General features: G+C 45.4%; 1 protein-coding gene and 1 long non-coding RNA gene across 5 annotated transcripts in view; one reads left to right on the plus strand and one right to left on the minus strand.

Annotated features, from left to right (window-relative positions):
* The window catches only part of AUTS2 (activator of transcription and developmental regulator AUTS2), a 1208818-nt gene that overhangs the window by 237240 nt on the left and 946668 nt on the right, over positions 1-24910 (minus strand). The window lies entirely within an intron of this gene.
* LOC129638201 (uncharacterized) lies at positions 7734-23570 on the plus strand. The gene is made up of 3 exons (XR_008707733.1): positions 7734-7817; positions 13798-13891; positions 23472-23570. It is a non-coding gene; the product is annotated as an uncharacterized LOC129638201 (long non-coding RNA).

The raw sequence follows: 24910 nt of genomic DNA on the forward strand, positions 1-24910 counted from the left end.
CAACTATACCAAGAGACATCGTCTCTGCCTCTCTATTTAAAAATGCCCTATACTTGATTACTTGAGTTCAGTCACATCTTCTCTTGAGGACAGAGGTTTCCATTTATGGGGCTCAGTAACTGTACCTGCTGGGCTTCCCTGGTGGCTCAGTGGTAAAGAACCCACCTGCCAATGCAGGAGATGTGGGTTCGTTCCCTGGGGTGAGAAGATCCCCTGGAGGAGGGAATGGCAACTCACTCCTGTATTCTTGTCTGGAGGATTCCATGGACAGAGGAGCCTGGCAGGCTACAGTCCATGGGGTCCCACAAGAGTCTGACACAAATGAGCGACTAAACAACAGTTTTACCTGCTACTGTCACTGACCGGCTGAAGGGATGCTCCCAGGGGTTGATGGGTGAATGCCAGCGGGTATCAGTCCTTTCACTGAAGGATCCCCTCCTCCTGCTTAGTTGCTAGGAAAGAACTACTAGTTCTTCACTAAGAACTAGCCCAGTGCTGAGTTTGATCTTTTCCTTCTACCATCAGTTGGTTCTTAACTTCTGGCAATGCAAACAGTGATTTGCTCCTTAATTTTGCATTGAGTGTCTATTTGGGGACCCAACGGTAGGGACACCTGGAGCAGGGAACCAAGGGCCTGGGCTTCGGGAACAACACGTTGCTGCTCTGAATCAGGCCCCGTTTGCACAGTGGGAGCCATAGGAACTCCAACTTCGGAGACAGCGACATATCTCAACATTTGTGCCAGCCAGGGAACAACTCATCAACGCTCCCCACCCGCAACAGGAGAGCCGGCAGGAGCGAAGGTGGGAGCCTCCTGACTCCACCTGGCTTGGACGCCGCGCGTGCGGGGTGCAGCTGGGTTCGTTCACGGAGCAGACTGAGGCCGTGTGCTGTGGGTCCTCTTGGCTACCTGGCAGAATATTCCTGCCTTACTCGGAGCCACAGGCAAACAACTCTCTGCTCCGGCTTCTGGAAGGAGGGCCTGCATCGCCTCTTGGCTGACTGGTGGATGCGCGCAGACACAGAAGGTGACGCTGACAGTCAGCATCAGATCTGACTGCTCCTGACAAGTCCTGTGATACAGCAACCTCCGGGACCGGAGGACACATCTGCGAGGAGATGCAGTAGCTGCCATCTGCACAAACTGCATTATTTAACTGCGCTGGCGCTGATTAACATTTGCTGTAACCTATGCTAATGGGCTCTGGGGCTTTGCATGTCTGCTACACAGTGGCACAGCTGATGTCTCCTGCTCCATCCTTAAAACAGGATGCTTTAATTTTTAATGGAGCACATGTTCGATTGGCTATACAAACAGGCTAATCTGCAAAGCATGTGCTCAATAACAAGCTCGGCTATGCCGCCAGAATATCAACACGGCTCGGCCAGAGCTGGGGGAGAGGGGGTGGGCCTCCTGCTCGCCACCGTGGTCAATGGCTGGGGGCTGGCTGGCTCAGAGCCGAGGGGCGGCTGCAGCCAGCGGCACCTGTGGCCTCCTCTGGCCCCTCTGTGGGGGGGGTTCTGCTTCTGGGTACCCGCAAGCCTTAGCTGGCAGGGAAAAGAACAAAACTGTCACCCGGCAGGTTCAGGCCTCTGGTGTAAAGCCAGATGTGGCATTAAAGATGAAACTCCCCTCTGCTGCAGAGGCATGACTAGAATGAGACATATGCATCCAGCTTAACAGACTGGAGGCCACGTGGCCTGCGCTCTGCTTAGTGATGAGGATTTAAACACAAGTAACCAACAGTCCTTGACTCCACAAAACCCCCGCCGATAACCACAGCGCCAGTGTGAACAGTGGGGTGTCAGATGTCGGGACAGAATTCTCTGGGAGCACAGAGGAGGACACACACATAGGAGGCAGTTGAGCTGGGTTTCGAAAGAAGGGCAGGAATTTCCCAGCAGCACTTAAGATGACCCTCGGAGACAAAGAGGCACACGTGTGGGGTTGAGTTGGAGGCGATCACACAGAGATGCCTGGTGAGAAGCTGGCGGTCTGGATCCAGAGCTCACGAGATAACTTAACACTAGAGACAGAAACGTGGGTATACGGGGAATGCTGACACAAGGAAAACCCGAGAGAAAACAGTTCAGGGTGGAAAGAAAGATTCAAAACTGGAAGCCTCTGGGGTTTAATGTAAGGGAAGGTTACGAGAAGTAGCCCAGAGAGGCGCGTAAAGATCATGAGGAAAGGGAAATCTCAGGAAAGGAAGACAGGTCTCGAGCCTCAGAGCCGTCAAGGAATGAAGCCTGGAGGGCTCTGTCACAACCAGGATCGTCACTTTGCCGTAATCACGATCCTGGTCCTTAGCAGTACAAACCGCTTTTCCATACAGCATTTCATAACGACCCTGTAAGACAGGCCGGTGTCACTACCACATTTTCTAGATGAGGAAATGGGGTCAGAAGAGGGAGAAGATTTCCCAAGGCCAAGCAATCACAGCCAGAGTGACAGAGCTGGGGCTGGAAGCCCACTCTGCGAAGTCTCAGCTCCAGAAAGGACACTGTGCCAGGGGCCAAGGAATGAAGGCCCCAGCTCTAAGGAGATTCCCAAGTCAACTCCCTCAGTGGCAGCCCTCCTCTGGGATATGCACCCAGTACACCTGGTATACTCATGTCCCTGCGAAGTCCTGCAGGTGAAAACCACCTGCTCAGGAAAGCAACGTGTCTAGCTTCATTTAACCCACTTGTTTGTTCATGGGATCATTTTTTCAGGTTACACCTTTCCTCTTAACATTCCTTAACAGAATTAATGAAATGCTCCTCTAATGAACTCAAAGGATTGCTTCCAGCAGCAGGGTCTTGGTTTTCAACAGTGCCTGACTAGGGTCGATGGATCGGTGGTCATCTAACCGCACACTTTCAACTGTCCAGAGGGGTCTGTCTCCACTGTTCTCTCCAGATAATCTAATATCTGTCATGATGGATGGTGTTTATTGTTTCATCAGGGAAGGGACTTATTTTATCCACCTCTGCATCCACAGAGTACAGCTCTGTTACCTGGCAAGAACAGGAACCCAGCGAATGTCTGTTGGATTGAACTGAATGAACATTCTGTAATGGTGTTAGACGAGAGCAAAGCCAACTACTAGAGCGAATCCAATCAACACAGGCTCAAAGCTTCAACCCATGGCTCCTCAGCAGCGCTCATCATCCAAGGCCACTGTTCAACAAGACAGCTGATCCCTATCCTCTGGGCAGTACTTGGGAACTCGGCTTTTGGATCTTCCCCAGGTGCCCTCCCTCATCAGTTGCACAGCCTTATCTTGGCCCCTGGGCAGCTAGCTTCTCAGCCTCTGCAGCCCCTGGCTTCCCTCTTGCCTGGCCACACGATGTAGTGGACTTTGTTGCTAAGCATCTGACATTCTGCCTCCGGGCTAGCTCCTTTGAGGAGAGAAAGCCACGGAGTTAAGAGACATCTGAAGGAAAGCCAGAGCATCCAAGGGCTAAAGAGCACTCGGAGAACATGCGGTTCATTGGTGCGTAGTGTTTTTCTCTAGATGGCAGGGTGTCTGAGGACTTAGTCAGCTTGGGGGCTACTACTAAGTGTCCATCCCAGAGATGGGGTAGTTGAAGAATTGAAAGGCTTTCCCACTAGGATTCCCAATACAACCTTACAAATCCTTTTCAAAAACCATCCAGCTTGGACTTCCCTACTGGTCCAGTGGTTAAGAATCTGCCTGCCAAAACAGGGGACACGGGTTCGATCCCTTGTCTGGAAAGATTCCACATGCTGCAGAGCAACTAAGCCCTGAGCCACGACTACTGAGCCCACACTCTAGAGCCTGTGCCTCAAAACAAAGAGGAGCCACTGCCATGAGGAGCCCACAGGCTGCGACTAGAGAGCAGCCCCAGCCCTCCGCCACTTGAGAAAGCCCCTCCACAGCAATGAAGACCCAGCACAGCCAAAAATAAAATAAAATACATTAAAGAGAGTCATCAGCTTAGGGGACATCCCTGGTGGTCCGGTCGTTGGGAATCTGCCTGCTAATGCAGGGGACATGGGTTCAGTCCCCGGTCTGGGAAGATTCCACATGCTGCGGGGCAACCAAGCGCATGCTCCACAACTACGGAGCCCATCTGCTCTAGGGCCTGCGCTCCAAAACGAGAGAAGCCACCGTAATGAGCAGCCTGTGCACTGTAACTAGAGCAGCTCCCGCTCGCCACAGCTAGAGAAAGCCTGCACACAGCAGTGAAGAGCCAGCACCGTCATAAATAAATGAACAAACACTTAAAAAGGAATAACCTTTATTACCATCAACTTGCAAATATTTACCTCTACCTGCCCAAGTCCCCAGATTTTACAGTAGTTCTTTCTGTAGTTACCAAAGTCACCCAGACCTCCCTGCTGCTCTCACTTGCTCATTTAGAACATGGAGATTTTTTTTTTTCCCTAATGCCTACAAGGATAGAGTTGACTTTTGGTAACCAGCTGCATTGTTGAGATCCATGTGTATCACGGCCACAGCACAAGAATGCTACCCGACAGACCCTGTGAAGAAGGTAAAGGAGTCATTTGGGCCCAGCCTCACATTGGCTCCCCTTGCCCTTCCAAGGAGCATTGACCCCCTTTTTTTTTCCCCCTTGAAGTTGTGCCCTGGTAGTGTTTTATTTTCTTGTAAGACTTTTAAGAAGCCATAGCATGTGATAAACAATGACACGAGAACTAAGTTTCCAGGGTTCTGTCCACACCACCTAGAAAGAAGACCTGGATGGAGGATGAATGACTAGAACAGAAAGTGAAAGGGTTGATCGCTCAGTTGTGTCTGACTCTGCCACCCCACGGACTGTAGCCTGGGAGGCTCCTCTGTTCATGGAATTCTCCTGGCAAGAACACTGCAGTGGGGAGCCATTTCTTCCTCCAGCGGATCTTCCAGACCCAGGGATCGGACAGAGCATCTACCCTAACATCTGCCCAGAGTGTGGCTTTCAAGACTTTCACTACTTATGGTCTCCTGCCAAGTTCACTGTTACACAAGTTCAGAAATAAAAGGACAGCAAAGCCGAAATACTTCTGTATCAGATGAGCAAACTGGAGCCTAGCGAGAGCAAGCCTCTTGGCTCACGACAGCACCCTGAACTTGAACTAGTCTTGAACCTGAACTAGTCATGTGGGTGCTGGGTCTGACTTCTTTTTTTCCAATGGGCTGTGCCACACCCAGTGCCACCAGCCATCTTGGTTACCCAGATGGTCAACGGGGCTGCCAGGGAGGGTGGTGTGCTGGAACTATCAAGATATCTCCACGATGGGTACCATGGGCTGCTCTCTCCAACATGGTTGAAACTAACCCATTTACTTCCTGTCACTCTCCGTAGCCCACAGGCCTGCCACTACGTTCAGATATGGAGGATTTGGGCCATCAGGCACTTTAATTAGTCTGTCTGGAAAAATGAAACTGATCAAATTAAATATTAATCACATATAAACTGTGGATAAATCAGCAGGGGAATCAGCAGGCAGAAAGGGCCCTTCTTAAATGCAGAATTAAAAAAAAAAAATTTTTTTTTCAAAGGGGCTCTCCTCCTGCTCTCTGTCCCTTGCCAAGTCAGTTGATTTCAAAGCAAAAACAAAGCTTCTATTTTCCAAGCACAACAACGATGTCTAACCAGAAGTTTCTTTTGCTGAAATATTGAATGGAAAATTCGGTTCCTTAAATCTTTCTAAATCTTTGCCTCTGATTGGGTTCATTAATAAACATGCTGATTTTGTTACAGGGAGAGACATATGGTATAATCCGCTAACAGGAAGAAGTATTTTGCATTTTATTGTAGAAAACAAACATGCAAACAGGTTCTCACAGATGGTTTTCTTAGCTTCTGGGAGGGGAAAAAAAAGCTTAATAATGCTTGAAACTAGTTTTTCTCTTTAACAACAACAACAAAAAATCCTCACACATCTCTAGTGGAACTGCTTATAAATTAGATTAAGTTCTACTCCAAGGTTTTAACAATTTAGAATTCACTTTTTCCTCTTGTTTAAACACACACACACACAGACACTTGTATTTTCTTCCTTCTCCCCTCTCTCCCTTCCTTCTTTTTCTTAGAAACATTAACTTGTTCAGAGAGGCAGAGATAATTCAGCAATGCTTCACTTACCCATCATCATAAAGGAATAAGGTTTTCTCACAAACATAATTTCCAGATAATTGATGGTAACCCTTTAAAGTTTTTCAAATTTGGTGGTGATGGTGGCTCTTTCTTGGAAGTAGACTTCATTTTGTCAGAAAAATTTTAGATTGAAATAGAAACCGAGAAGATAGTACAAAGTATCTCCATTCACCCCCACACCCAGTTCCCCCTATTAACATCTTACTAATGCATGGAATATTTGTTACATATAATGAACCAGTATTGATATATTATTACCAACTAAAGTCCATGCTTTATTTTTATTTATTTTTTAAAGTTTTTTTTCTTTTGATGTGGACTCCAAGCCAGGCTTCAGCAATATGTGAACTGTGAACTTCCTGATGTTCATGCTAGTTTTAGAAAAGGCAGAGGAACCAGAGATCAAATTGCCAACATCCGCTGGATCATCGAAAAAGCAAGAGAGTTCCAGAAAAACGTCTACTTCTGCTTTATTGACTATGCCAAAGCCTTTGACTGTGTGGATCACAGTAAACTGTGGAAAATTCTGAAAGAGATGGGAATACCAGACCACCTGATCTGCCTCTTGAGAAATTTGTATGCAGGTCAGGAAGCAACAGTTAGAACTGGACATGGAACAACAGACTGGTTCCAAATAGGAAAGGGAGTACGTCAAGGCTGTATACTGTCACCCTGTTTATTTAACTTATATACAGAGTACATCATGAGAAACGCTGGGCTGGAAGAAACACAAGCTGGAATCAAGATTGCTGGGAGAAATATCAATAACCTCAGATATGCAGATGACACCACCCTTATGGCAGAAAGTGAAGAGGAACTAAAAAGCCTCTTGATGAAGGTGAAAGTGGAGAGTGAAAAAGTTGGCTTAAAGCTCAACATTCAGAAAACGAAGATCATGGCATCCTGTCCCATCACTTCATGGGAAATAGATGGGGAAACAGTGTCAGACTTTATTTTTCTGGGCTCCAAAATCACTGCAGATGGTGACTGCAGCCATGAAATTAAAAGACGCTTACTCCTTGGAAGGAAAGTTATGACCAACCTAGATAGCATATTGAAAAGCAGAGACATTACTCTGCCAACAAAGGTTCGTCTAGTCAAGGCTATGGTTTTTCTTGTGGTCATGTATGGATGTGAGAGTTGGACTGTGAAGAAGGCTGAGTGCCGAAGAATTGATGCTTTTGAACTGTGGTGTTGGAGAAGACTCTTGAGAGTCCCTTGGACTGCAAGGAGATCCAACCAGTCCATTCTGAAGGAGATCAGCCCTGGGATTTCTTTGGAAGGAATGATGCTAAATCTGAAACTCCAGTACTTTGGCCACCTCATGCGAAGAGTTGACTCATTGGAAAAGACTCTGATGCTGGGAGGGATTGGGGGCAAGAGGAGAAGGGGACGACAGAGGATGAGATGGCTGGATGGTATCACTGACTCGACGGACATGAGTCTGAGTGAACTCCGGGAGTTGGTGATGGACAGGGAGGCCTGGCGTGCTGTGATTCATGGGGTTGCAAAGAGTCGGACACGACTGAGCGACTGATCTGATCTGATCTGATTTTTAAAGGCTTTATTGCATTTGTTATAACATTGCTTCTGTTTTGTGTTTTGATATTTTGCCCATGAGGCATGTGGGACCTTAGTTCCTGAACCAGGAATCAAACTCAACAACCCTGTATCGGAAGACAAAGTCTTAACCACTGGAACACCAGGTAAGTCCTAAGCCCGTACATTATTTCAATTTCCTTAGTGTTTACTTAGTATCCTTTTTCTGTTCCAGGATCCTACTCACGAGACCACATTACAGTTACGCGTCACGTCTCCTTGGGCTCCTCTGAGCTGGGGCAGTTTGTCTGAATTTCCTCGATTATGATGACCTTAACAGTTTTTTGGATTTTATCGGCTATTCCACTATTGGAATGTGTTTGATTTTTTTTTTTTCTTATAATAAGACTGAACATAAAGGTTTTGGCGAGGAAGATCACAGAGATAAAAACATCGTTAATAATATCAAGAGTATATACTATCAACATGGTTTATGACTACTGACGTTGACCTTGATCACCAGTCTGAAGTCGTGTTTGTCAGCTGTCTCCCTGTACAGCAAGCCCCTGCTCATTCATATTGTATTCTTTGTTGTTGTTCTTTAATTTACTGATTGTTTTGGCTATTCTGGGTCTTTACTGCTGTGCGTGGGCTTCCCGCAGTACTGGCTTCTCTTGTGGAGCCCGGGCTCTATGCACGGCCTCACTAGTTGTGGCTCGTGGGCTCAGTGGTTATGGCTGTGGGCTCAGTTGCCCTGCAGTATGTGGAATGCTCCTGGAGCAGGGATTGAACCTATGTTCCCTGCACTGGCAGGTGGATTCTGAACTACTGGACAACCAGGGAAATTCCATACTACATTCTTCGGAAGTCAATATGCACAAACCGGATTTAAGGAGAGGGGAGTTAGGTTTCCCCTTCTTAAGAGTAGAGTTTTTACAAACGTTCTTTGGAATTCTTCTGCATGAAAGGTTTACCTATTCTCCTACATTTATTAATTTATTTATAATCAGTATGGCATTATGGGTAGTTATACTGTGGGTCAAAATGCCATGTTACTTTATTTGTTGTTTTACTCAAATTGCTCCAGGTTTAGCCACTAGGGACTCTTTCAGTTGACTCCTAGGAAGCCTGTGACATATCTCCATTCATTTTTTTTTCTTTTGCAGCACTTTCTTGCCTTCTGGCATTCTACATTTCTCTGGGCTCATCTTGTGTATCTCCTGCCCTAATCCTACAGCTGGCCATTTTCCTTATCATCTATTCTTCTTTTCATTGGAGAATGGTATTAGAAACCAAGATCCAGATGAAGGTGTGCTTATTGCTACTGGGGTGTCCTTTCTTTTAGGCCCTCTCAGCTGACAACGTACAGAAACATATGTGTGGGCAGTCACAGATCTATAAATAGTTCTATGCGCAACCATCTGTACCTAAACATGAGCTCATACTGATGTCTCTGATGGATCTACTTCCACGTGAATCAGTATAACCTCTTCCCTTGTTTACCTGTAAATTCCCACTCCAACAACGAGAAGCCTGGCTAGATGGCAGGTTTTTTTATTTTGTTGCTGGGTACCTTTTCCTAATATTCCTTGATAAGGATCTTTTAAAAAGGCTATGGGAGAAAACAAAACAAAACTATGGGAGCTAATGTGTTCATTCTACAGTGAATGGGGTTTAACTTTTGTGAGGACAGGCAGTTATATTCTCTGTGAGAAATAACTGTTTGACCTAGTTATTAATCTTTGGCACAAACCCCAGAAAGGGAATCCAAAGAGATCCTGAAAAACTAGAACAATGGGTTCATGCTAACAAACATGGTGAAAGTTACAAAGTATTGCACTGGAGTCTGATTTGTCAGCCACAGAAGAAATGGATGGGCCAACTGGAATTTTGGCTTGCTTGGCTGATGCCCTCGCAGCCCATGAAGACTGAAGAGTTGCTTTCAGTTGACTTGCTAGTGGTGATTTTAACTTTGTGAGCACAAGGCTTGCACTAGCCGGAGTCCATGAAATGTATGTGGAGTGTTTGATGGTTTCTCAATGTCTTCCCTCACTGTTAGCTATCCTCCTTTCATTTTCTGGTGTCCTTTGAGTTCAGCTCTTGGTTTGTCTTTTCTCCAACACTCTTCCTAAAGCACAGTTACAAAAAAAAAAAACAAAAAAAAAAAAAACAAAAAACCATGCCAAACAAAAAATCAAAACAAAAAAAGCCTAGAAAGCCAAATAGCCATGCTTGTTAAAACAACATGTAGGCTCGGGGATGAGGTTCTGCACAGATCAGGGATTTTTCCAGTGGGTTACATAAATGAGCTTGGAGGATGTGTGGCATCTATCTTTGCCTGCTCAGGGCTCTTTCAAGCTCGTTTCAGAGGTTTTCACATCTTCTCTGGTCAGGTTGCTGAAAGAACCACCCACTAAGAGGAAAATCAAGAAACCACACGTCTGTGCCAAGTGGCATTTCTACTCCTCTGCTATAGCAGTCACCAATGCTTCCTCCACCTCCACGAGGCTCATGTGAAACTGTGCGAGTTGGCAACTTGTCCCCTCATCCGTACTATGAGCATAACCATGGAAATTTGCCAGGACATTAGGTGAGTTTAGCCCCTAAAATTCTGTGTCATGCAAGGAAAGGAAATAAAAGGCATCCATATGGGAAAGGAGGATGCCAAAATGTGGTTATTCACAGATGGCCTGATCCCATACATAGAAAATCCAGGGGAACCCACAAAACAACTACCAGTTTACTGTTATTAGAACTAATAAGCAAATAGGGCAAAATCACAGGATATAAGATCAACATGTGAAACTCAATCACATTTCTATATATATATCAATGAACAATTCAAAAAGAAATTTTAAAAATTCCTCTCACAACACCACAGAAGACACGAATGCTTAGGAATAAATTTAACAAAAAAGTATAAGACTTGTACTCTGAAAAATACAAAACACTTAGAGAATTTAAAGAAGATCTAAATAAATGGATAGACATTCCATATTCATGGCTTGGAAGACTCAATGTTGTTAAGATGGCAGTTCTACCCAAATTGATCTGGGGATTAAATGCAATCCCTATCAAAATACCAGCAGACCTTTTCTGGGTAGAAATTGACAAGATGATCTTAAAATTTATTTGGAAATGGAAAGGAGCCAAAATAGTCAAAATAATCTTTTAAAAAAGATGAAGAATGTTGGAGGACGCACAGTTCCCAATTTCAAAACATCCTACCCAAAGACACAGAAATCAAGACAGTCTGGTATGACAGAGAATAGATGTATAGATCAAAGGTAAAGGAATCAGGAGTCTGGAAATAAATCCTTATATTTATAGTCAACTGACTTTGACAAAAGTGCCAGGGGATTTAAATAGGAAAGAGTTCTGGGACAAGTGAATATCCACATGCAATAAGATTAATTTAGACTCTCCATATCATACACAAAGATCAACTGGATCACACAGATTTAATTGTAAGAGCTAAACTTATAAAACTTTCAAAAGAAAATAGATGAGAGTCTCTGTGACCTTGTATTATGCAAAGGTTTCTTAGATAACAACAACAAAAGTATAATCTATAAAAGAAGAAAATGGACAAATGGGACTTCATCAAAATTAAACACTTTTTACTTCAGAAGACACCATTATGAATATGAAAAGTCAAGTCACTGACTGGGAGAAAGTGAGGTGTTAGTGGCTCAGTCGTGTCTGATTCCTCACGGACCCCATGGACTGTTGCCCGCCAGACTCCTTTGTCCATGGAATTGTCCAGGTAAGAATACCGGAGTGGGTTGCCATTCCCTTCTCCAGGGGATCTTCCCAACCTAGGGATCGCACTTGGGTCTCCTGCACTGCAGGCGGATTCTTTACCATCTGAGCCACCAGGGAAGCCCTGTGGATTGTGAGAAAATGCTTGCAAATTATATATCAGATAAGGGACTTTTAACAAAAATATATAAAGAACTCTTAAAAGTCAATACTAAGAAGACAAACCACCAAATATGATAAATGGGCAAAAGATTTGAACAGTGTTTCATCAGAGAAGACATACAAATGGGTAATAACACCTGAAAAGATGTTCAGCATCATTAGTCATTAGGAAATGCAGGTTAAAAACCACAGTGCAATACCACTTCCTATTCATAGGATGGCTATAATCACAAAGACAGGCAATAACAAATGTTGGTGGGAATGTGGAAAAATCAGAACCCTCATAGGTTACTGGGGTAACATTAATAAAATGGTACAGCCACTTTGGAAAACAATTTGGCAGTATCTCAAAATAATTAAACTGAAATTTACTGTATGATCCAGCAATTCATTCCTATGTATCTAGCAGGAGAAATGAAAACATATATCCACGCAAAGATTTATATGTAAATGTTATGGCAGCATTATTAATAACAGCCAAAAGGGACTTCCCTGATGGTACCATGGATAATAATTCGTCTACCAGTGCAGCGGACACAAGTTCAATCCCGGGTCTGAGAAGACTCCACATGCCGCCGCATACAGAGCAACTAAGCCTGTGCACCACATCTACTGAGCCTGTGCTTCAGAACCCTTGAGCTGTAACTCCTGAAGCCCATGCGCCCAGAGCCTGTGCTCCAAAACAAGAGAAGCCACTGCAACGAGAAACCTCTGCACCACAACTAAAAGGCGGCCCCCACTTACCACGAGAAAGCTTGCCTGCACAGCAGCAAGGGCTACGCACAACCAAAAAAGAAAAAAAAAGGCAGAAGTAGAAACGAATGCTCTTTAACCGGTGAGCGGGTAAATAAAATATGGTATATCCATTCAGTGGAATACTATTTAACAATAAAGGGGAATAAACTACTAATACGCTCTGCAACACAGATGCCCCTGAAAACATTATGCTAAACAAAAGAAGATGCAAAAGGTTATGTACTGTATGATTCTGTCTTTACAAAATGTTCAGAAAAGGCAAACATACAGAGACGGAAAGTGGATTAGTGGCTGCCTGGGACTGAGGGTGATAAAGGCGACAGGCTGCAGGTGCTCATGAGGGATTTTACTGGTGGGACAAAAATGTTCTAAAACTGAATTGTGGTTATGCAACCCTGTAAATTTACTAAAACTAATTTAATTGTATGCTTAGTATGGGTGAATTTCTGGCATATAAATTATATTTGAACAAAGCTGTTAAAACAAGTTGGTAAATAATATGTACAACATAATCTCATTTGAAAAGAAATCAAAACAGAAAACAACAAAGCAAAAGAAGAAATATAAAATGAAGCTTTCTGAACTGTAGCAACCACATTTAACACTAGATCCACAGATCTTGGGCTTCCCTGGCAGCTCAACTGGTAAAGAATCCGCCTGAAATGCAGGAGACCCCAGTTCGATTCCTGGGTCAGGAAGATCTGCTGGAGAAGGGATAGGCTACCCACTCCAGTATTCTTGGACTTCCCTGGTGGCTCAGCTGATAAAGAATCCAACTACAATGTGGGAGACCTGGGTTCCATCCCTGGGTTGGGAAGATCCCCTGGAGAAGGGAAAGGCCACCCACTTCAGTATTCTGGCCTGGAGAATTCCATGAACTGTATAGTTCATGGGGTTGCAAAGAGTCAGACACGACTGAGTGACTTTCACTTTCCTCAGACCTTATTCATCTTATAACTAAAAGGTATACCTTTATTTTTTTTAAACCAACTTATCTTTTTTCTCTTCATCCCCCAGTTGCAGTCCCTGGCAACCACTTTTCTGCTATTTCTTGAGTTTGACTTTTTTTTTTTAAAGATTTCATATATAGGTGATATATAGTATTTGTTTTTCTGTGAAATAAGGATTATTTCACTTAGCAAAGTGCCCTCAAGGTCTATCCATGAACCAAATGGCAGCATTTCTTTCTTTCTCATGGCTGAATAAGAAATTTATTGGGAGAGTAGAATTTAAATATTCTTGCAAAAAATACATACACATACATAAATACATATGTAAATAAGGTGATGAATGTATTAATTAACTGGATCCTTTCACAATGTATACATGATTTCAGTAAGAATACTGGAGTGGGTTGCCATCTCCTTCTCCAGGGGATCTTCCTGATATTGGGATCGAATCAGTGTCTTATGTCTCCTGCACTGGCAGGGGGGTTCTTTACCAACAGCACCACCTTGCCTGTTTTAGGAGAAAAGAGTCTGGTCACAAAGAACATAGGCCTCAGACTTGGATGATGTTCAGCCCTTTCAGCACATGGACAAGCTTCAGAACTCAGAACAAGGTAAATAAGTCACCCTGATTTGAGGGAAAGACTGTTACCAGTTGCTGTATAGAGCAAGCCCACTGGCACACCCCGAAGCCATTCAGATCTCCAGGGAAAGCTTCAGAGACTCTCACCTGGATGGCTGTATCACACTGCCACTGCACTTCTGAACTGCAGGTCTTCTGGTGGTCAGAAGAGGAAAGTCATTATTACTGGGGCTTCCCTGGTGGCTCAGATGGTAAAGAATCAGCCTGCAATGCAGAAGACCTGGGTTCAATCCCTGGGTTGGGAAGATCCCCTGGAGAAGGAAATAGCAACCCACTCCAGTATTCTTGCCTGGAGAATCCCTAGGACAGAGAAGCCTAATGGGCTACTGTCCATGGGGTCACAAAGAGTCGGACACGACTGATTATTATTATTATTTTAAAAATCCAAACTGTAGGCCTGGCCTCCTGCATGACATGGAGAAAGAAATTTAATTCCTCTAGTTCCAACCCTTCCAGTTACAACATCATTGTGTCAGGGGCCTTTGCCAGGGCCAGTCAGGCAAAGTGAGATTAAAGGGTGTTCATTCCTGGTGGCTGGTCACTTTGAGGCCCTCCTTAGCATCCAGTGCATAATTTCCCACTCTGACTACTTGGAATAAACCAAGATATCCACTTGCTTCTCAGCCACAGACAGATCTGGCAGGAACTCGCTCCTTGTATTTTGGCAGCCACCATCCTTTAGGTAGCTATTAACTTTTAAATATAAAATCCAGGCACCAAATTATGAAGCAGAAAAGACATACATAATTTGGGTTAATTAAAATGCCTCCAAGTGAGCAGGTGACAGATGTCAGGCCTCCTGGCACCCGGAAGAAAGGCAGTGCAACAGACTATTAGGATTCCTGTGTTAATCAGGTAATAGTAACTTGGGTAATTAGCAAATCACACCAAATCTTGTTTAAGTCCCAAATCTCATTTAGAGCCTTTTGGAGAAACTGTTTAAATACAAAGGACACACACTCCTACTGACAGGAGATGCCTGCTTACTGGGGCAGATATCCCCGCTTCTGGCCTCTATTAAACCCATTTTAATTATGAAGTCTCAAGGTCTCATTCACCAAGGACTGAAAGACAGAGAACTTGTCCCTTAGCTCTTGCTAAGAAACAAAGGAACCCTCAATTCCGGAATTCTAGTAGACTTCAGAGACTCAGCAAGTCCTAGAAAAATGCTGACGGTCTTTGCCACTACCAAGACACTCCACACGAGTTAGGAAGACATCTGCCTTGGCCTGTTTCTTATTTATTTTCGGCTGTGCTGAGTCTTCACTGCGTGCCCGCTTTCTCCAGTTGTGGCAAGTGAGGGCAGCTCTCCAGTTGCGGTGTGCTTCTCTTGTTGGGGACCATGGGCTCCGGCTCAGCGGTGGAGGCACTCCAGCTTGGCTGCTCCATGGCTTGTGGGATCTTCTTGGACCAGGGATCCAACCCATGTCCTCTGCACTGACAGGCAGATTGTTAACCACTGGACCACCAGGGAAGTCCTGCCTTGGCTTATTTCTAATTCACACGTAAAGGATCTGGACAATTTACATCCCTCAGCAGGAAAAGGCTCTTGGTTCTTGAGCCTAGGAGCAGTCCAAAGGTGTTGCTAGGCCCAGCACCACGGGGGTTTCAGCAAACCCAGTTTGTTAGTGGTAAGCCTGCTCAGGTTGAGACAACTCAGGTCTGTCTGTGCTTCTGCTTCCTCTCTCCCTCAATGTGTTATTTTAAACCATTTTTATAGAGCTCTTTACAACACTCCTCCTCTACTTGGATCTAAAAGTACCTCTGAAACATTACTGAATTCCAGTCCTGTCATCCGGCTTAGAATAACTCACACTGGGCTTGTTCCTACAAGACAGTTGGGTAAAGCCTCGGGATCGCTGGTGTCACTTGTCCGTGTTCCTTCTTAGCTGGAGAGTGTCAGGAAAACACTCTAAAGGCCCGTAGTGTGGCATCAGTGGTCAGTTATCTTGCCTACTTAGTGCTTGGAATGCAATCTATTTTTTCCTATTTATATTCACTTACCCAATCACCCAGCCAGCATTCTGGAGAGGGGAGAGGTCAGGGAGTTGATGTCATCGTTGATATAAAGAAGGAGAGGAGAGAAACCTGAAGGTGCTCGGGCACCAGAGCTGGGCTATTTGGTATAGTCTGGTGACTGGGGCCAAGTCTCTTTTACTGTTTGAGCCCCATGTACACAATGGAAGCCAAACGATTTCTCCACTGACTCCATGGGGATGATGTGAGACATAAAGGAGAAAATGAATAGCAGAGTGTTTTGTTCACTATAAAGCATCACACAAGGGACTTCCCTGGCAGTCCAGTGGCTAAGACTCGGAGCTCCCAATGCAGGGGGCCTGGGTTCAATCCCTGGTCAGGGAACTAGATCCCACATGCTGCAACTAAGAATGAGTGCAGTCAATTAAAATAAAATAAAATACAGCTACTTGTTTAAAAATTTAAGAAAAATAATTAAAAAAAATAGAGCATCACACAAGCTGTCTACTCCCAGGCCTCCTGAGGAGGTAGAAGCCAACAGCCAGGCAGAAGCAGTGTCTGGGAGCAGGGGACCTCTCCTCCCATTCTCCAATGGCCTGCCTGGCTTGCTGGCTCCAGGTCTGCATGGCAGGGCCCAAGCACATGCTCTCAGAAGCCTCATGTGATGTCTGCTGTTAAGAGGTGGGCTGCAGGGAGGGCAGAGAGGTGGGAAGGAAAGATCTCTGGACCAGGAGTCTGGACACTGGGGTTCTAGATACCACTGTGCCACTAACCTACTCCCTTAACTAGTGACTTGGCAAAGAAAACAAATGATCAGGATGATAGCTGGTGACGTCTTAGGGAGGAAAACGGTGGAACCCCACATGGGTTATGAAGAGCGAGTCATCAGAATGAAACTTTTTCATCGGGCATGAGACTGATAAACTCGGAAAATCGTGTAGACAGGACAGGCCTGTACTCAGTGGGATATAAATGAGCTTTCCCGTGCAGTTCAAATGGTCAGGAGGGAGAGATGTGGTCGGGACAGAAATGGAATTAGGTGAGTTCATAAATGTTTGATGTGCCCACAGGGAGACGATGAAGGTCTCCAGTGGGAATTTCTTTTCATTCTATCAGTCATATTAGCAACCAATGGGGATGGCAGGCATTATCCGAGGCCCACAGACACCAGGCTTTGGCCCCTGCCTGGAACGTTAATCCTGGGTTCTTCTTGTGGTGGACTCCCGCTCGCAGATACTGCCGTTGTCAGGCACCTTTCTTCTGCGCTTCTGGATTTCCCGTCTCATGCACTGTCTGCCCCAGTGAGTTCTCTGGAGGGGGTGTCGGTGCTTATCGTGTTCCTGCTGTATCCCCAGGCTGAGCACAATGTCTCGCACATGTAGCAGCTGAACAGAATGTTCATACGACATGAAGTGGGAAATGGTGGTATGCTGGACCATGAAACACAGATCCAAAACATCTTAACAGACTACAGCAATGGGTGAAATCCATCTTATCCCAGTAAAATGACCTTTAATCAGGAATAACTACAGTCTGCACACAGAGTTCGTCAGAAATGCACCCATGAAGGTGGGGCGAATATGCTGAACAATGATATGTGTGAAGAAAGATTCAAAGTAAGTTTGGAATAAACGAGTATTTCTGGTAAACCACCAGGAAAGCCACACCCCTAAACGGTAGCGTGGGTCTCTGTCAAATGCAGTGGTAGTTGCTGTCCTCAGGCTGATCCCAGATTGAAGAGCTAACAAGCCAGGGATGCCAGGAACACAGACACTAGAATGACACAGTTTGGGAAGCCAAGAACCATGAGCATGGCCACAGAAGCAACCTATATGTTCATCAACAGAAGAATGGATAAAGGAGATATTGTACATATAAAACAATGGAATATTACTCAGCCATAAAAAGGAACGAAACTGTGCCATTTGAAGAGATGTGGTTGGACCTAGAGACTGTCATACAGGGTGAAGTAAGTCAGAAAGAGAAAAACAAACACTATATATTAACACATATATGTGGAGTCTAGAAAAATGGTATTGATGACCTTATTTACAAAACAGAAATAAAGACACAGATGTAGAGGATAAAACATAGGGATATCATAGGGGAAAGGGGGTGGGATGAATTGGGAGATTGGGATTGACATACATATACTATTGATACTATGTATAAAATAGATAACTAATGAGAACCCATCGTATAGCACAGGAAACTCTACTCAATGCTCTGTGGTGACCTAAATGAGAAGGAAATCCAAAAAAGAGGAGAATCCAAAAAAGAGCTATATGTATACATATAGCTTATTCACTTTGCAATACAGCAGAAAGTAAACAACACTGTAAAGTAATTATACTCCAATAAAAATGAACTGAAAAAAGATATATAAACCCAACTGAAGTTGCAACACTGAATAACTAAAAGAAAACAGAACAAAAAGAAGTTTTTATCAAAGAATATAGATAATGACTATTAACATGAATAAGCACATTACTCTAGGGATGAAACACAGCAGGAGGGAAATGGCCAGTGAAGTCTCATCATATATTTATATACCAAAGTTAAAAAAAAAGAAAAGAAACATGAAGGTAGGCCTGGAGAAGAAAGACTGAGTTAAGAATATGTAATTACTTTCAAATGTCTAGAGGGATTGTGGGTAGCAAGGAGACTCAATCTGGTCTTTGTGAATCCAGGAGGGACAGAATCAATGGGAGAATGTAACAGGCTTCACGTCACATAGTGGGAAAGTCTAAGTGGATGAGAGGTATCCTTGTGGTAGGCTTCCCTGATGGCTCAGACAGTAAAGAATCTGCCTGCAATGCAGGAGACCCAGGTTTGATCCCTGGGTTGGGAAGATTCCCTTGAGAAGGGAATGACAACCAAGTCCAGTATTTTTGCCTGGAGAATTCCATGGACAGAGGAGCCTGGCAGGCATACCTGGACACGACTAGGCAGTACACACACCCACTCACATCCTTATGGCACCTGCTCAGGACATACACACACATACACACCCACACACACACACACACACCGACCCTTATGGCACCTGCTCAGGGCTAAGCTTTCCTGCATAGGAGGTTCAGGCAGAGGCCAGGTCGCTTCCTCCTGGTGATGCTGAAGACGTCTACAAAGGCAAACGAAGTCACCTGCGGCCTCTGCGCTGCACCTCTGCCAGGGTCCCAGGGAGACGCTGGCAGATGCACCACAGTCGCGCTTTGGCAGGAAAGCTGAGTGGTGTTTTGAGTTGAGATGTGTCTGCCTCCCCAGAACAAGGAGGTGGTGCATCTCTGCTGGGTGCTAGTGGGAAGGTGTGAGCCCAACAAGGCAGGCGGAGAGCAACACTGAGAACCGAACACAGCAGCAGAAAGCCAAGGGAGAAGCCACTAAACAGAGCGGGCCATCCTCCACCTCTCCTCAAAGCCAAAGCCCTGATGGCTCCTGCACCAAAGACTTCCGGGCAGGCATAAAGGGTTTTCTCCAAAATCCAAGACAGCATCTGTACTTCCTCGATTGGCAGCTGGGAGGAAGGGCTCTTTTTCTTCAGTGGGGCTAAATTCTTGGCACTGCTGGGTGAGAGCAAAGGAACTGTCCCCATTAAAAGGCAGTGCCCAAGACTCCGCTGCCTACCTGCTGTGGGGACGGGCAGCTGCCCTGACTAGAGACAGAGCTGAAAGCAAGAAGTACTTTCCTCTCCTGAGTTTTCTGGAACCTTTTGCAAATCCAAGATGATGACCACACCTCCATCCAAAAAGCAAAACAACAAGTAACCCCACCACCCAAGAAGAGGACCTGCAGGGTGCTCCATTTTCTATTTTGTTAGGCTGCTAGAGGTAGAGGACCGAGGGGAAGGCTGGGTGCCAAGAGTTGTTCCTCTCCCCCGAGGCCATGGTCCAAGTGAAATGAAGAAAAATGAGGCAGGGAAAGAAAGAGAAACCTTCAACATCACAAAAAGCTAATGACTGGAGGATGGGGGGAGGAGGAGGGCTGGATGGTTGGAAACTGGGCTTCCCTGGTGGCTGAGTGCATGCCCTACATAGACTGGTAGCAAAGAGGCTCAACCCTGTGCCACCCCCGCCCCACCCTGCCCCCACCCCACAGGACAGGCGGACAGTGCTGGTTTTGCTGGCAGATTTTTTTTTTTTTTTCTTTTGGTGGTGAGCTTTCTTCCTGCACAGCAGGCGCCGGAGTGAAAGCTGACAAGCACTGGCAGAATTTTAAAAATTGCTGCCACTCTCCCACAGACGTCCATTATGTCTCTGGAGCCTTACGATTCACAGCATAAAAGCATAATCAAGAGAAATCATGGTTCGGCTCAGTCAGGGATGGGCAGAATAGTCCATTTAACTTTATGTTAAAAAAAAGGAAAATAATTGGACCAAAATTTGTTTGAAATGGGAGTAGGAAATGGCTTGTTTTCAATCTATTTCAAATGAAAAACCCCCATTAAATACTCATTGGAAACTATTTAGTTTGGAAACAAGTTTAGTATTCCAGAAGCAATGTACATGAAAAGTCGCAGCGCAGCATAACCTGTGTCAGGACTACCAGACAACGCCATGACCCAGTTCTACAGGCCTTTGAAAGAAGGGGTGGCTGGGCGGCACAACAAAAAACCTGCAAGACCAAACTGGCTGGAGAAAAGGAAGCCTTTCGAGTTGACAGAAAGCCCCTAACAACCTTCTGTTGGCAGATGGCAACACGGGGGCTGAGCCCAACGAGAGACTGGAGACGGTGGGAAGGGAACCACGCAGAACACAGAAACCCGCTCTCGCTGCCGTGCCACACATCGCAACTGCCTCACGGAGGAGGAGAGCCATCCGCCCCAACCTGAAGCCTCTGAAGCCTCCGGAGCCCCGGACAGACCTCTGGGGTGCTCCCCTTCACACGATGTGTGCATTCCTTTGATAACATTCCCACAGGCGGTGCACTGGGAAGAGATGCCTCAGAGAGGGGCTGGCCCAGACTGGCGTTTCTTATGCACGGCAGCCAGCTCACTCCTCACTCTGTTCTACCTTCCAGCTTCCAAGTCTGCTATTCCAGCCGTGGCTATACTACCAAGTATGGCAGTGCGACTCATTAAGTGGTAAATTACAAGGGGCTGCAGACTTTTTTTTTAACCCCCTTTTTTCACCCAGAATCTAGCAGTGTACCTATCACACTACAGGCGCCCCATCCATGTTTGCTGCATGAATGGATGAACGTCCTAAGAAGGAAATAGGAAACCTCTTAAGGGAGAGGTCTGGTGTGAAAGGGCGTCCCGGGATGCAGAAGATGTGGCTTCAATCATTGGGTCAGGAAGATTCCACTGGAGAAGGGCATGGCAACCCACTCTGGTATTCTTGCCTGGAGAGTCCCTTGGACAGAGGAGTCTGTCGGGCTACAGTCCATTGGGTCACAAAGAGTTGAACACAACTGAAGTGACTTAGCATGCACACATGATGGTCTGAGAAGGCTGGGTCTTCCTTTAAGCATGAAAACCAGAAATTTTAACCAACAGGGACCTACTGTATAGCACAGGGAACTCTGCTCAATGTTATGTGGCAGCCTGGATGGAAGGGGAGTTTGGGAGAGAATAGATACATGTATATGTATGGCTGAGTCCCTTTGCTGTCCACCCAAAACTATCACAACATTGTTAATTGGCTATACTCCAATACAAAACAAAAAGTTAAAAAAAATTTATGGAGGCTGACAATGCAACAACCAGACACTTTTTAGATAGGTTAAAACAAAAAAACTGTCAACTAATAGCCTAAGCAAAATATAAAACCTTGCCCCCTGATATTGAAGGCATGAAGTATCATTACTACTTTAGCAGCAGAGGTTGTATTTATACTTTTGGAAGAACAAGGTCACATATCACAGCTGCAACACGCTCTTGCAGGCACCTGGGTCACCCTGGTCGTCTCCAGCTAAACATCCTGCTCAGCAATCTTCATGGTCTCCATCTACTGAAATATTTACATTTGCCCCTTACTTCAATTTCTCCTCTTCTTTAATTCCTTTGTGCACCTTCATTTCCTCTTTCCTTTGCCCTTTAGGCTTCTCTGAAAGTGATAAAGGCTCTCAGTTGAGTACCCTTCTATTTCTCTTGAGAACAGAGAGCTGGACCACCCTTCTATACCCCCTGCTCCTTCTCATTTGCAGGCTGTTTGAGCTTTCTCGGATCTAATACCCTTCATTCCCATCACAGCGACAGCGGCAGTTTCCATGAGTCACTGGGATCTTTAAATACAACGGAGAGAGTGGCTTGCTGGAAAATGCTAATTTTATTGAAAAGCAGAGTTTACCTTTAATAGAGTTTGCATATATAACATAAATCCACTTAGGGAAGGAAGCCCTCTTCTCCCTAATTGCTTTACACATTTCAGGGGTATATATAAAATACAGGCTGTCACTTGTTATTAATTTTAAGAAAACAGAATCAATTCTGAAAGTCTAAAATTTTGATTCAACAACAACAGGAACAAAAATCTGATGCTGTAGAGCTTGGGAGAGGATGAATATAGCCACGCGGATCTCAGTTATTGATCAAGTGCTTTTATTCTGTTCTTCACAGATTCAGGGAGAACCTGTTGTGTCGCACATCTCTTGCTGAGGACTGGTGGGTGGAGAGGGCAGCATATCATGAAGCCTGGGTGTTTGTCCTTGTTCTCAGAGACGCCTGGGAGCGAGTGCCAGACACATAAATGCCTGAAAGAGGGGCTGAGACGCTGAGTGTGGGGAGAGTTTGGGCATCCTCTGCAGCTTTCAGAGCTGGGTGTGAGGAGGCCTGGGAACCAGGTGGCCGGTTGGTTAGATGGCTGGACGTGCACCTGATGCTTTGCAGTTAAATCCACTTTCCCTTCTATTGCCGCTTTCGATTCTGCTAAGAATGGCCTTGGTTTCTAAAGGAGCAGCAGCAAAGGGATCCACAGAGCACCCAGCTCAGTGTCATACCGGAGTTCTCTTTACCACATGTCCACTCAGCATGTGAGAAGCGAGGAGGAAGGCCGTGGAACTCTCTCCACTACTGTGGTCAGTCTACACGGGCTCCTATGTGTTAAGAAAGGCTAGAATAGGACCAAGGTGCATCTACAACACTGAAAGAGGCATGCTATGCCTATTTTTTTTCTTAAAATTTATTTAGTCATTTTTGGCCACACTGGGTCTTCGCTGCTGCACACTGGCTTTCTCTGGTGGTGACGGGCAGGGGCTGCTCTCCAGTCGCAGGGTGTGGGCTTCTCATTGCGGCGGCTTCTCTTGTGTGGCTTGAGGGCTCTAGGCTCAGGAGTTGTGGCAAACAGCTGCAGCATGAGGGATCTTCTTGGACCAGGGATGGAACCCGTGTCCCCAGCATTGGCAGGCGGATTCTTAACCACTGGACCTCCAGGGAAGCCCCATGTTATGCCTTTTTAAAATGATGCCATCTGGCTCTTAACCACTTATAAAGGAGCCACAAGGAGTCCTGCCTTCCTGAATCTGGAGGAGGGGTCGGGGCTGTGCTTTGGGACGGTTTCAACCTTGGGAAACTTCCATACTGACTCCGTTTGCTTCACGTTATCCTCCCTGGAACCAACCTACCCTGCCTGCAGCCCTTCATCGTCCTACCCACCAACCTCGTACTGAGAGAGAGGGTGCCGCTGCTCTGCTCACGTGCTGCTGGGGGAGGCCACTTTAGATCACTCCTGGCCTGGGACCAAGTAAGACGAGAGAAACACAACAGCGCAGTGAAACTTCCAACTTCAACGGAAAGGATCGTTCCTGATTCTAAAATAGTGTATCTCTTGCTTTCGAGGTGTTAAGAATAATAATAAAATATGACATAAAAGGCGTCAAGTGCTTCTGCGTCAGCCTCTCAAGTGCCTTACATACATTATTTCATTTACTCTCCCAATCATCCTAATGAGGAAGGTAGTGTTACAACCATTTCCACTTGACAATGAGGGAACTGAGGCAGAAAGAAAGTTAAAGTGTCAGTCGCTCACTTGTGTCCCACTCTGTGACCCCATGGACTGTAGTCCGCCAGGCTCCTCCATCCACGGGATTTTCCAGGCAAGAGTACTGGAATGGGCTCCCGTTTCCTTTTCCAGGGGACCTTCCTGACCCAGGGATTAAACCCTGGTCTCCCGCATTGTAGGCGGACTCTTTACTGTCTGAGCCACCAGGGAAGCCCTAACTGAGGCAGAGACATTATTTAAATTTCCCAGGGTCAAACAGATCACTAATCAATAGTATCATCAAAATCTGTATGACTCCAGAACACTTAATCACTACACTATATATTTTCTTTTATGAGATAATGGTACATGATATTTAGAATTAACAAAATTTCTTCTTAGTAATGTGCAAAGTTAGCAACTCAACTATGTAGCCTCTTATGATGAAGAAAAAGCCTTTTTTTTAAAACTTGCTTGTGAAATCTTGAAGCCTAATAACCTCTTTGTGAGTCCTAAATCTAAAAGTAGAGTTATCTGATAGAAAACCACGCATGGAAACCATCGTGGGGCCAGCTGAGATGTCCCTTCACACAAACAGAAGGGGATCTATCAACTCAGTGGCATCGTTCGTTGAGATCCGTTCAATGAGATTCGTTCGCTGAGATTCTACTGAATACATACCAGCAGAGGAAAGAGTGCAGGCTCTGGAGTCAAACCACCTCAAACCCTAATCCTTAACTGACCAGCCTTGTGACCCTGGTTATCTCCCTTGATCTCTTGGTGGTTCAGTTTACTTCTGGATGAAAACAGGCATTACTCTGCTGCTGTTTAGTCGCTCAGTCGTGTCTGACTCTTGGTGACCCCAGGGATGGCAGCCTGCCAGGCTCCTCTGTCCATGGGATTCTTCAAGTAAGAGTACTGAGGTGGGTAGCCATTTCCTTCTCCAAGGCATTACCTATTTTGTAAAGTTGTCATAAGAATTAAGCAAAGTACTTATAACTGCGCCCGGGACACAGTGAGCCCAGTAAATGCAGGCACACGTCACCATCACGACTGCTGTCGTTGTGCTCATCACCACCATCACACCAGGCGCT

The sequence above is a fragment of the Bubalus kerabau genome, chromosome 23 (genome assembly GCF_029407905.1).
Source record: "Bubalus kerabau isolate K-KA32 ecotype Philippines breed swamp buffalo chromosome 23, PCC_UOA_SB_1v2, whole genome shotgun sequence".
NCBI lineage: Eukaryota > Metazoa > Chordata > Mammalia > Artiodactyla > Bovidae > Bubalus > Bubalus kerabau.